Here is a 13,867-nt window from a genome sequence, read left to right on the forward strand (position 1 = left end):
TTCACACACACAGCCTAGGCATGGCCCATCATACTTTCATTTCATAGTGTTGTCTGTTTCGAAAATGGGTTAATTTTTTAGACACCCAAGATGTGTCGATGGACACCCACCTGCCAAAAGCTTAACCAAAATTTCCAAAGACGGCAAAAAACTTTGTTTGGTTTGCTTTTGACATGCCCAATAGCCACCTGTAAATGGTTGCGACTCTTTGCAACTCTGGGTTTTAGTGTGGATAGTACTACTACAAGCATACCAAATACCGCACAGACTACACTTTCTCCACCCATAGACACAAGAAGAATAAGTGATGCAAACAATGTAGTGAATTTGTGAAACACTTGCATATATAAGATCAAAGAAAATATAAAGACGAGATAAAATGCGGAAAATATAATTCCCGAAGTGATGTAAGAACTCAAATGTGAAAAAAAAAAAATAATCATCTTCCAAACAATTGTCATGAAAAATATGAACTAAAATGTGAAAAATAGAACTCCCTAACAACTGTCATGAAAACTAAATAACTAAAAAACATCTTGAAAGGTCTGTAATCCCCTTAATTAATCTTGTTGGCTACCTTGTGAGTCTGTGACAATCTCCCATTCTAATTGGCTTCTTAAGATCTTGGTCTCCTCAAGTAACTGATCATACTCAAGAATATCATCTTTTAAATCTTCCTTTAGATCAATAATATTAGCCTTTCTCTCTGTCTTGACTTCATATTCTAGTTGTTTAAGCTTGTTGTCATATGACTGAAACTGGCTCTTCAAGCTTTGGTTTTCCTCAACTAGAACACCTTGCTTAATGAGTGACTCTTCAAATAATTTCCTTACAACATCAGTATTGGCTTCTGCAACACAAACCTCTCTCTCTCTCTCTCTCTCTCTCTCTCTCTCGATTTTAGATTCTAGCTGTTTGAACTTGTTGTCATATGAATGCAACTAGCTCTTCAAACTTTGGTTTTCCTCAAGTAACTCTCCATATAGGTTCCTTAGAACATCATTATTGGCTTCTGCAACATTAATCTCTTTCTCTTTGTTCTCAAGTTCAAATTTTAGTTGGTCCAGCCTTGTTCTCAATGACTGTAATTGCTTCTCTTTTTCAGCAAATAAACGATTGTGGTTGAGGAAAGCCTCTTCGGATCTTTTCTGTAACGCACTAACATAGTTATTTCCTGCCAAAACCTCTTGTGTCATTTCGTCAAGTTCATATTGTAGCTGTTGAAGTTTGATGTTTGATGATTTTAACCCATTCTGCAGACTTTGATTTTCCTGCACTACAATGCCTTGCTCAATATGTAACTTATTGAATAAGTTACTTAGAGAAAAACTATTGGCTTATGCAACAACGAGCTCTTTGGTTTTGGTCCTAAGTTCGTATTCTACGTGGTTCAGTTTTCTTCTCAAAAACTGCAATTGGTTTTCTTTTTCCCCAAGCAAACCATTGTCGTTCTCTTCGAATCTCTTGCGCAATTTTGCCACCAAACTTATTTGTCTCCGAAATTTTTTGATATCCTGACATACTTCGTGCATCACAAAATCAAGAAATATGCATAATCCTGCAAATAGACGAAAATATTTTAACTAACAAATCAGAAAGCATTATCAAATACAAACTCAAAAGGAAGAAAAAAAGTTCAGACATTATCCTACAACACATGCACCAGTACGATGCAACTTTCATAAGCACTGCCTATAGGTATGGTACTGTTGTGGACTATGGAGTGGTGGGTGTTTGATATTTGTTAATATCATCGTTTCTCAACGTTCTAGCCCACAATGAATAACATACCAATTCATTCTACGGAAATAAATGTGTTATCTAGCATAAATACTTAGATCATGCTAGTTTATACTAGGGACTCTAATATTCACACACAAATTGGGGATTCTCAAAGGGAGGGATGTATAATACAAACTATAAAAAAAATATAAAATATAAAAAATCAACATTTCAATGAACATGAAACTATCCACTAAAATCAACATTTAAATGAACATGAAACTATCCACTAAAACCAACATATGGCGATTGAGCAAAGAAAAAACACTTTATCAATGAGAACTAAGTCAATGAAGTAGTCAAATAATTGGGAGTAGTTGACGACATGCGACAAAGGCTTCTGAATCATCCTAACATAGTGCAGAAAGTAGAACAATCTGAGTATGCTCTTAACAATCATGAGCCAAAACAACGGAACATTATTACTCCTCATAGCGGACATGTTCATATTTTTAGTGTTGAGAATATCTCCAGAAAACTAGATTAGTTTATGATGAATTGAAAGCTACATAAGATTGTGTTTATATATATATATATATATATATATGTCAGATTAGGCCTTATGGGCAATTTCCTTGATGCATTAGTAATTAGGGGTGAGTTAGGAATCCTATCAAACTAAGGAGATTGAAGACAGAATATGAACCTCAAAACCGAACTTGCATAAGATGGTTCTTTATAAACTTTTCGTTTTGAGTTTTGGGTTCTTTTTCTTTTCGGGATGGGAAATGCAACCTAAAACCAAACGAAAAGGAAAGTTATTGTGGTTTGTACAACAACTAAAGGAAATTAATCAATCACGGTATTTTGTAATTTGAATGAAATAAAATTACATGTATCATTTAAAGAAATCCCATCTATAAACTGCCCAAATTACGTACATTCAAAAGGGGTTCAAAGTCCAATCCCTTATTAATTATAATTCATATTGCTACCTGGATGTGATAAACTCTATCCCGTTTCCCGATCCTTTTCCTTTCATCAACAAGATTTGAAAAAGTTTGTAATAAATAGCTGTTAATTACTATTTTACCCTTAAATTGAAGATTTATTATTTGAATTTACTTAAAATTAATATGACAACATCGACATGTCATATCCTCGAGTTGACAATGAGAGTTATGTTATTTTTGTCGAATTATTTTAAACCTTTTTAGTAAAATTAAAGAAGAAAATATAGTTTCTTAATTTGAATAATTTTTCGGTGTGACGATTACGCTATTATATGATATTACTACAACATGTCTCTATAACCTATATCAATGATTTATCAACTTTGTCGCTCACTCAAATTATATAACATGTAGGTTACTCAAAATTTCTTATTTATTTCTCTCTCTGTGGTTCTAGTTTGTACGAAGTTTTTTTCCGAAATTAAATTTCTTTCTAGATCCATGTTGGGGGAGGTCAGTTGTTTTTGTTTAGTTTTTTTGGGCCGTCTCTTGTTATGTTTTAGGCCCTCATTGTTTCGTGCCCTTGTTGAATTAAGTTTCACCGACCCAAAAGAAAAATGAAATAACAAAACAATAGTCTTCCTTTTCTTTTCTCAAGATATTTATGCAGTTTTTTAGCTCTTTCTTTTCCTTTTCTTTTTCTCAAGATACATATACATACTTATATCTAATACTATGGTCACATGCCATTATTTTTGACAATTTATATGGGTAACATTTCTGGATTAATCAAAACAAAAGAAATTGTTTTAGTTTTTAGTTTTTTTTTTTGGGACAAACTGGTCAACTGGGCCCACGAGGCCCACGACCTCCAATTTTCGATCCTAAAGTTCCTATGGGTTCAATAGGGTTTAACAAATATGTCCTGCTAGTTTGGTCAGAATCGAACGATCGGATTGCTCGCGATCGCATGATCGGACTGTTACCGTTTACCTAAACTTTGAATTATTGAATTGGAGTATCCGGGACTCCAATTCTCGATATGCGAATTTTTACATGATCCTAGATGTGCATAGATCAATATATTTGAAAATGAAGTCGATGCAACGGTCCGAACACATCGACCCCGGATAACGCCTAATATGCGATATTTGATGGATAACGAATTTCAAATCCGAGCTTCCCGTCATGCTCGTGACGACATGTGGATTATTTTGGGACGCAAAGAGTTGCCATAAAGTGGCCCACACACCACCAAACCCACCGAAAGCGCGTAGGTGTCCAAAGTGATTCCCGCAATAGGAAAATCTCCAAATCGCCGATCAAGACCTATACTTATATGATTAGAACAATGAATGAAGCAACTTTTGCTCTTGGACCATGGCCAAAACCTAACCGCAACTAGCCGGAATGAAGACAAAATCGTGAGCCCTAAGTGGGTGTTTTGAACGATCTCTAAAACCTCAAAATCGATCTAGAATACATACATAAATGGATAGAGCACGAAGAGTAGATGAAGTTTTATATCTCACTCGACGAAAACGGTGGCGAAGTCGCCAGAACTCAAAACTTTGAAAATCGCCAACACTTCTAGTCGCTCCACCGCGAATTCTTGGGTTTTTGAGCTGGGAAATGGGCTGGGTTAGGTAGAGGCTAGGTTGGGAAAAAGCCTATTAAGCTTAAGGAGAGGGAGAGTGTCGCGAGAGAGAAAAAGATAAACAAAACCTGGGCATCAGAGCACCCGGTTATCAGTTGCTAAAGTAACAAATTTGAAAATTTCCATTACGTCCTTTTTGTTTCGAAACCTTTCCTCCTTCGTTACAACTTGGAATCGGGGGTGGCAGCATGTCTATGAACTCATATCATCGAGTCCTACGCAGCGGTACTACCAAAATCACCAAATTCTTTCTTGAAAAAAAAGTCAACTTTAAACCCATCAAAATATCCTCGGGGTAAAATTGTTTTTTACTAAAATATTGTAATAATTAAATATTAATTTAGGAATGGAATGTCACATAAAATGTTAAGGTTGTTGATGAGTCAGCCTCAGATGGATACTCAAGTCCACCTTCCTATTGAAAACTTTACATTAGTTGAGGAAAATGAGTCCAACCAAGATGATGATACCAAACAATTGGTCGAGATTGAAGATCGAAATACGATATAACCTAAGGTGACCATCCTAAGAGACAATGGCCTACAATTTAGTAAAAGAGAAGGTCAAAGCATGACCCAACTTGATGCAATCATGATAGACAAAGTTGTAGAAGTAAAGCATGACATAGTGATACTACAGTTTCAGCAAGGTTCTAAGATAATATAATCCCTCTAGTGCCTACAAATAGCTTTTGCATGATCTGTCAGACAGTAAGAGATTAGATCGTTACCAAGATTGGATGTGAGTAGCTTTTCACATCAATAAAATGCAATTTTCAACTCTTTCATAAACATTTTAAATGATTTGTTGCTCCAAATAATTTTCAACTTGATGTGCATCAAAGTGAATATGTTCCAAAACTTAAGTGTAATGGTTGTTTTGCATCCACTAGCAATGTGTAAAACTTGTTTGCAATTGCATTTTGTTATTCCATACAATCTTCTTCTATTAAAATAACAATTTAGAATCAACCAAATGACTTAACATACCATCTTTCAGACAATTATTAAAATTTGATGTCATATATGTACTAGTCTTCAATTGCCTAAATAATTATGAGTTATTGGCGTGCAAAATCATCTATGGAACATTTTTACCTTTCTTTTTCTACCATTTTCTTGTGTTGTTTATATTGAAAAGCTTATGTATAGGACATTGTCATGTATATGCATACTTGTTATAAATAAATTACTTAGTCATTCTTACATGCATCCATCTTATTACAATATGAAGTTCTTGAACAATTTGCTTTGCACCATAACAACATGATCTATTATGAAAAATTAGTGAGGACCTTTAGGCATAACCTTGTGCTTTTATTTAGACAACCAAATAGAATACTTTATATTCTCATCATTCGGAAGGCCAGACCCTAGTTTAATTCCTCTCTCTTTAAAAAGCTTACATGAAAAACTCCATTGTAATCACTTTATTAGAGAAATTGATGGGTTTAGTCTATGTGTTTGGGCCTCAAATGTCAGTTGTTATTGTTGACAACTTGAAAAGCTTCTAGTTTTTGTTGGGAGATATCCATCGCAATTTTCTGTATAAGACTTCACATGAAGTTAATACAAATTGTATGCTTCATAAGAGGGGAATTGAAAATGGGTTAAAAATACTTTGGCTTTTGGGTGTGAAGTGATCGTAATTTTTATAAATTGTAATACTACAAAGTAATGTTTGTACAATGTAAATTAGTTTATGAAATCAAAAAAACAAGGGCTCTCATTTGAGCTTTCAATCATAGTAATCAGATGAGTTTTAGGTGGTGACTAGATAATGGACATGAAATTCCTAGGTTGGTCTCAAGCCTATTATGAGTCACCACACATGTTTACTTATCAGGAATATGTATTATAATTATTCCAATTCATGTTTCTAATTTTTTTTTATACTAACATGTGTGCATTATAATTATTCCAATTTCTGACTTTTCAAGCTTTTACTAACACATAAGGAGTCAAAAATTACATGGGTTCCACGTTATAATCCATAATCAAAGATTTGAAAAATTAGGAATTAGATTGATTAGGGCAGTAGTTGATCCTATTTCTATTCCCTTTTTCCATATTATTACTTTTTTCAATTCATGACTTCTTCCATTAATAATAAGTAAACATGCCTAAATGTTCTAAGATAGTGAATTCATTGAGGATTTGCGTCTCTGAAAATAGTTGTAGAGCCACAAATTTATAGTCTCCACAATGGATGCTCTAAGTAAGGGTGGCCATCGAGACCACAAAATCGGAAACCAAGTAGAACCGGATGGGAAAAAATGGTCAAAAATCAAGTTGACTAAAAAGTCAACAAACCACAACCAAATCGAATCAGATTGGTTTAAACCAGCCTCAGTCTTAGTTTCACACCTCATAACACCGGACTGGACCGATTACTGTATTTAATATATATAATATATAATATATAATATATAATATATAATATGTATTAATATATATATTATGTAGGCTAGCTATATTGTGTTACAATAGAATTGGCCGCATGTGATTAACACGAACACACAACCTTAGCCTTTGATTAGCATGACTTAGGTTTTTTTTTCCCCTCTCCCTCTTCTTTTCTCTTTGCCCTCTTCGTATGAACACATAGCCTCAGCCTTCGCTCGCAGCTATTTCTTTACCGACGACGATAACGAAACAACTCACGCCTTCTTCTCGGGTAAGTCAACGTTCTTCCTATCTTTCTCCTTTTTTTAACTGAAATCTCTCTCTCTCTCTAATCATGATTTCTTCTTTGTGCAGTCGCCGACTCGCTTTATCAGTCTCTGTTGCCGACATCATCGATTCCTCTCATTCAAAACTCTTATCTTCGTCTCCTATCTTCGCTGGTTTCTCTATAAGCATCTTGTTTATTGTTCTAAATTGAAGTTAGGGTATTGTTTGCTGTTAAATTAGGCTTAAATTAATTTCTAATTGTTGGTTAAATTGCTTATTAGATATGTTTTTAGGTTCTATTTGTATATTGATTAACTAGGATATGTTGTTGCTATATTGGTTTTGTTTTGATATTATGCTCTGATTTTTGTATTGATAATTAGCTTCTGATTTTTGAATATTAAAGGATGAATTGATCAATTTGAACAAGTGCCTAGTAGTAGTAATGAAGTACGTTCTCCTTTTGCATCTGCATCATCGCATCATCACATCACCTACTTTACCAATAACCCAACCTCAAGCCTAAACACCTCCTCAACTGAGTCGTTTTCCACCATTACCTCATTTCGAGACTAGAAAATCATCAAGAGAACAATTGGAGATATGGAATCACTTTGAAAAATATGATGATGTGGTTAAGACTATGAAGAAGGATGAGAGCAAATCTTTGACATGTAAAAAGAGAGCTAGATACAAGTATTGCTCTACTACTTATGTCGTAGACCTAATATGAATGAGACGTCAGGTTTGAAGAAACATATTGAGTCTATATGTAACAAATACCCAAGAGGGTTGATAATGATAAAAGGCAAAAGACCTTGTCTTTTGACCACGTACTTGGTGGTCTTTCAACAATCAGGTATATTAAAGAATATTGGTTAAGGTCTTGTGTAGAAATGGTAGTGATGAATGAGTTGCATTCTAGCATGGTTAAAGGTAAAAGGTTTAGATAATTTTATGAATCATTGAACCCTCATTTCCAAGTGCCATCTCGTAGGACACTTGTAAGACATTTTATAGTTATGTATGATGAGATAAAATAAAGGTTGAAAAGAGAATTAGCATTACATAGAGTGTGTCTCACAACAGATACTTGAACAAGTGTTCAAAACATAAATTACATAGTGATTATGACACACTTTATAGATGGTGAATGGAATTTGCACAAAATAGTTTTGAACTTTTGTGTCATTGCTAACCATAAGGGAACTCAGTTAGTAAACTTCTTGAGAATTATTAGCTTCATTGGGATTTGAAGAAGATACTTACAATCATGGCTAATAATCTTCTTCAAACACGAAGGCAATAAATTAGTTGAAGTGAAAGATTGGTCATTGGGAAAATGATAGTCTTGTGTTGGAAGGAAAGTACATGCATGTGAGGTGTTGTACTCATATTGTTAATAAGGAATGTGGTTATGCATGTAATATCATCTCCTCAAAGGTTAAAGGAGTTTAAAACTTTGTTTTGAAAGAACGAATTGAATGCAAAGGGCTTGTGGTGTTGGATGTTCCAATTAGGTAGAATTCAACATATATGATGTTGGATGCCACTTTGAGGTTTGAAAAAGCCTTTGTGAGAATGGGAGAAGATGATGATGCCTCATTTGCGTCTTGCTATGGTGAAGATGAACTGGTTAAGGAAGATAAGGGGGTCATTGCATCTCATAAGCCTAAAAAAAGGGTAGGGCCACCAACTAAGGAATTTTAAAGAAAAAAATAGACAACTCAAAAATGTTTGATTAAAAAAAAATCAACTCGTTTTACCTTGTGAGAGTTTTCACTGCTTCAAGAGACAAAAAAGGTACTTCTCTCTCCTTGTGAGAGTCTTCTTGCTAACAACTTGCCTTTGTTAAAGACTTCTTGCTAACTTGCCAAAGATTTTATATTGAAAATAACAGCAATAAATATCAAAGTAGTCATACATATAATTACTGGGATTTCGCAAAAAAAGAGTGTCATTTTAGTACAGATAATTGCATTTCTTTTCTGTCTACTAATGTCACATTTCTAATAGTGGTTCTACACTCTTATACATGTTTTCCAACAACTACAAGGAAAAACAACAGCTCAAAGCAAGCAGAAGCACATCAAATTCACAGACTCAAGGAACGTCAAATATTGAGTATACAATTTCTAAAGCTAACCAATACAGAAGAGTAGTAATGCTCATTTGTGCTTTTGTTCTCGCAAACGGATTAGACTAAAGCCATTTCAAGAACCACATTCCAATTAGCAACATGTAAATTCATAAATTCATCAAAACTAAAGCCATTCTTCCAACCAAACAATAAATGATTAAAAAAGCAGTCATATTCCAGTTAGAGATTAGGAACACCAATGGTTTCTGGTATTAATTCTAACAAACCACTTAAAAATTTAATGGTCCTCAATCATATAAACCTAACTCAGCAAACAATTTGATTTTTACACATGTGCGTGCTTGTGAACTTGAGTCATGAGCCAAGAGAAGAATAATTTAGTGGCTTACTAAAGAGCATCAGTTGCGACCTCAGAACAACCCTTTGTGTGGCAACAGCTACCAGCCCAATTATGTGAATAGAGTAAAAAACAATGAATTTGAATGACAGTAGATCAGGGCGAAAATGAGAAGGAAAAAAAGGAAAAAAAAGAAAATTTGATATGCTTGTTCTAACTATGTATAAACCATCTTCCAATCCCACAGTTTAACATCCATCTACATATATAGTACCCTGTTGGATGAAGTTCATAAGGCAGATCTGTATTCCTAATCATGTTTGTCTAAGAGCAATTACTTCAAAGGCCTCAACTAGCACTAAAGGAATCGAAGGCAAGAAAGCAAAAAAAGTAACTAACAAACATTCGATTAATTTTTGTGAAATATATTAAATAATTTTGATATGACACCTTATCAAGCACATGGGCAAAAGAATGATAACTGGAGCTCCCAATACACAACAAATTAAACGTAAACTAAAAGCTCCCCAATACAAGTACACAGCAACAAAAGGATTTACAAACACATATCCAGAAGACATCCCAAATTACTTCGAATAATGCTCTTACCTTTGTCAATTTTTTTAAAGATCTTTTATGATATGACATTGAAGATGAGTACTTTTTCGCATCCTACTTCCCACACCACCTTCATAATTTGATTACAATGGAGCGTGAAATTGGTGATTTGTTCTTTGGAGAGCAATTACTAAAGTTAAACTCACATCTCCACAGTTTTGAAAGATATGACATGTAGCATGACAATGAAATTTGAGAAGTATTGAGGTGACCCTGATAAAGTGAACTAACTTTTTATGGTAGTGCTTGTTCTTGATCCTCAATACAATTTGGGGAACTTGGAGTTTGTATTAAAGAGGAGGTTTGAAAACCTGCAAGATGCTACTAAGAAGAAGAATGAAGTGAAAGAGCTTTTAATGAAGCTTTCTGAGAAGTATGTTATCCCACCACCTCCTACTCAATGTACTAGTGCTAATGGTGATACTAGTTATACTATTAGTACTACTATGACGAGTTCTAGCTAAAAAGGAGGAGGAAAGCACCTTTAGGAAATGGAGAAAAGTTAGCTAATAGAATCTTAAGCAAGTAACACCGTGATATCAATAGTGGCTTCAGAATTATGATGCTTTAGCATGGGTGGTCGGGTGGTTAATTCATTGGGTGCTTCTTTAACTCCTAAGATTATGGAGGCCTTAATTTGTTCTCAAAATTGGTTAAGGTCCGATGACATCTCCGCTATACAATATAAACTAATTATTCAAGAGATAAAGTTTTATGAATCTATTAAATCATGTATTTGTTTTTATTTTTATGTGATTTAATGATGTATACTATATATATATATATATATATATATATAGTTTGCATGTTTGCCTAATGATGGGTTTATGTTTCTATTTGTAGATTTTATGAGTTTACTTGCACCTACCAACTTAAGTCATGCTATTATCTAGTGATCACTTAATATGTGAAGCTTCCATTAGTGGTGTAATGTTTTAATTTTTGACTTATGTTTCGAACTTCTAATTTGGTTTGTATTTTAATTATCAATTTTTACATTGGGTTGTAATTCTTAAGATTGTATATTGTGATTATACATTTGGATTGGATGACCATATTTTGTTTTGGAAGTTAAAATACATATGCATGTATCATGTATGTTGTTTGCTTTGTTGGATTGTATTGATTGTGAAACATAGGATTCAATTAAAGTTTAGGCCCAATTGAAATGTGAAATTAGAATGAATTAGATTGCATGCATGTTGAAATTATTAAAGTTTAGGCCCAATTGTTATACAAATGTGAAACATGGTCTTGATACTAAAGTCCAACACAAACAAAGGGACAAAAAAAGAAAAAGAAAACCGATCCAAACTAGAAAACTGAAAAATCGCACTTGGAATAGCTGGTTCAGCTTAATTCGATTTTCCTCCTGTTTTTCCTAAAAATTAGACCGAATCAGACCAATTGAATAACACCGATTCTAATTCTGATATAAAATTCAAACTAAACCGAATCAAACCCCGCTCAAGCCTAACTCTGAGAGCACTTCCACCCATTTGGCATGGTAAAGGGCAAGGGGAGGCAAGAGCAAATACTAGTCATGTGAATATTGTAGCCCTTGCAAAAAGTAAGTTGTATTTCCACCCATTGCCATGACAAATGACAAATACTATTCACTTTTCTTTTCTTATTATTATTTTTAATTTTTTTGTACCTAAACAATTAATTTGGAGAAGATTTTTGGATAAGATTTTGGGTTCCTATGTGTTAATATTTATTATAAAATTCATATTTCATAATTTGAATGAATTTTTCGGATAAGATTTTTGGTTGCCATGTGTCGATATTTATTAAAAAAATAAATCTCAAATTTCAAATAAGATTTTAGGATAAGATTCTCGGGTGTCACGTGTCGATACTTATTATAAAATAAAAGTCTCATATTTCAGATAAGATTTTCACCTTCTAAAATTACACCACGTGTCATCTCTATCTTCTAAATTTTTCTATAAAATAAGAGGCTCAACTCATACCTCTCACACCAGATCTTCTCTATCCTTTCATTTATCAGATTTTAGAATTCATACTCCACTCTCAATGTCAGACATGAGGAGATGCTTGGAGAGGTAGGAGTGAGAAATTAAAGAAAGAAGGCGTAGACGAGCTGAAGAAAAAAGGGTGCAGCAAGAAGAAGATGAACAAGTTGCCATGGCAGTGGGTTTGCTCGATCTACCAAGCCAAGGCCGCCGCTGTGGTTCACAAGTCGGCCGTGACCTGAATGTGGATAGACATAGGCGTTCTCGGGATAGGAATCTTTTGGAAGATTACTTTATCTCAAATTATGTGTACTCTAATGTTGATTTTCGAGGGTGATATAAAATGCAACCCCATTTGTTCAAAAAATTATGCATGATGTGTACAATTACGATGCAAACTTCGTTCAGAAGTATGATGCTGCTGGGATTTTGGGGCTTCTTCTAGAGCAAAAGCTGATAGCTATTATACGAATGCTGGCGCATGGTTCATATGCTGATTAGGTGGATGAGATTGCTAGGATGAGGAAGTCCACTACTCTAGAGAGCTTGGTCAGATTCTGTGATGCAATTGAAACTTTCTACACCAGGGACTACCTCCGTAAACTACGCCTAGGGACTTCCAAAGGTTTCTACAGAAATCCGAAGCTCAAGGTTTTCCAGGCATAATTGGAAGCATTGATTCTATGCATTGACAATGGAAGAATTGCCCAACTGCCGGGCAAGGAGATTATGGAAATAGGAAAGGGCAAAAAGTATCATCCTCGAAGCCATTGCTGGATTTAATACATGGGTTTAGCATGCCTTCTTCGGAGTTGCTGGAACTCAAAAGGACTTGAATGTGCTGGGTCAATCCCCAATATTCAACGATGTCTTGAGAGGTGAAGCCTCGAATATCACATGAAATTAACAGTACCGTATATTGGAATGAGTATTATCTAGCAGACAACATCTACCCGAGGTGGACCACATTTGTCAAATCAATTCCGCATCCCCGATCCAAGAAGGAAAAATTACTTTTTGCCTATCAAGAGAGTTACAGGAAAGATGTTGAAAGGTGTTTTGATATCCTCCAAGCTCGGTGAGTGATTATTAGGGGTGCTGCGTGTATGTTTGATGACGAGTTGTTGAGAAGCATTATGATAACTTGCATCATCCTCCATAACATGATTGTGAAGGATAAGTATGATTATGATGTTCTAGACGTGTTCGAATCGGATCCCATGAACACGACCTTGACAAGAATTTATGAAAGGCCCATGTGCTCAAATGGACAACCACTGGAATATGACTTGTTGGTTAAGGACAGTCGTTTCATGAACCGTATGATTGATTGATATATGGAGATGCAATTTTCTTATATTCATGAACGACATCAAGTTGACTTGATGGAACATTTATGGGTGGTAAGAGACAGTGACGGTGAATGAAGTGAAGTGAAAATGCTTTGTTTTAAATTTTGCTTTGTGTTGATGTTTTATTTTTTATTATGCTTTGGTTGTGGTTTTTTTATTTTTTTATAATTATGTTTTGTTTGATGTATGCAATGTGTGGAATAAAAAGGTATGTGATTGAATGATTTCTTTATTTACTCAAATAAAAGCAAAACAACTAATTAAGAATTACTACTACTTAAATAAAAGACAAGAATTACAACCACTTTAATACAAAACATTACAATACAATTAAATAAAAGACAAGCAACCTAACTTAATGGTTTTGATCATTTAACCAATCAGTGTTGCTAGGTCCATCGTCATAGAAAAGTCTTATTCTCATAACATCCATTTGTTCTAGCTTCTTTAATTATTTTGTTTCAGGGGACATATGG

General features: G+C 34.3%; 1 pseudogene; it reads right to left on the reverse strand.

Moving 5' to 3' along the window:
• Positions 1-560: 560 nt before the first annotated feature.
• On the reverse strand, positions 561-2,215 carry LOC148915532 (uncharacterized; annotated as a pseudogene).
• Positions 2,216-13,867: the final 11,652 nt, after the last annotated feature.

Source organism: Prunus mume, linkage group LG7, assembly GCF_029339155.1.
Source record: "Prunus mume cultivar Tortuosa linkage group LG7, ASM2933915v1, whole genome shotgun sequence".
NCBI lineage: Eukaryota > Viridiplantae > Streptophyta > Magnoliopsida > Rosales > Rosaceae > Prunus > Prunus mume.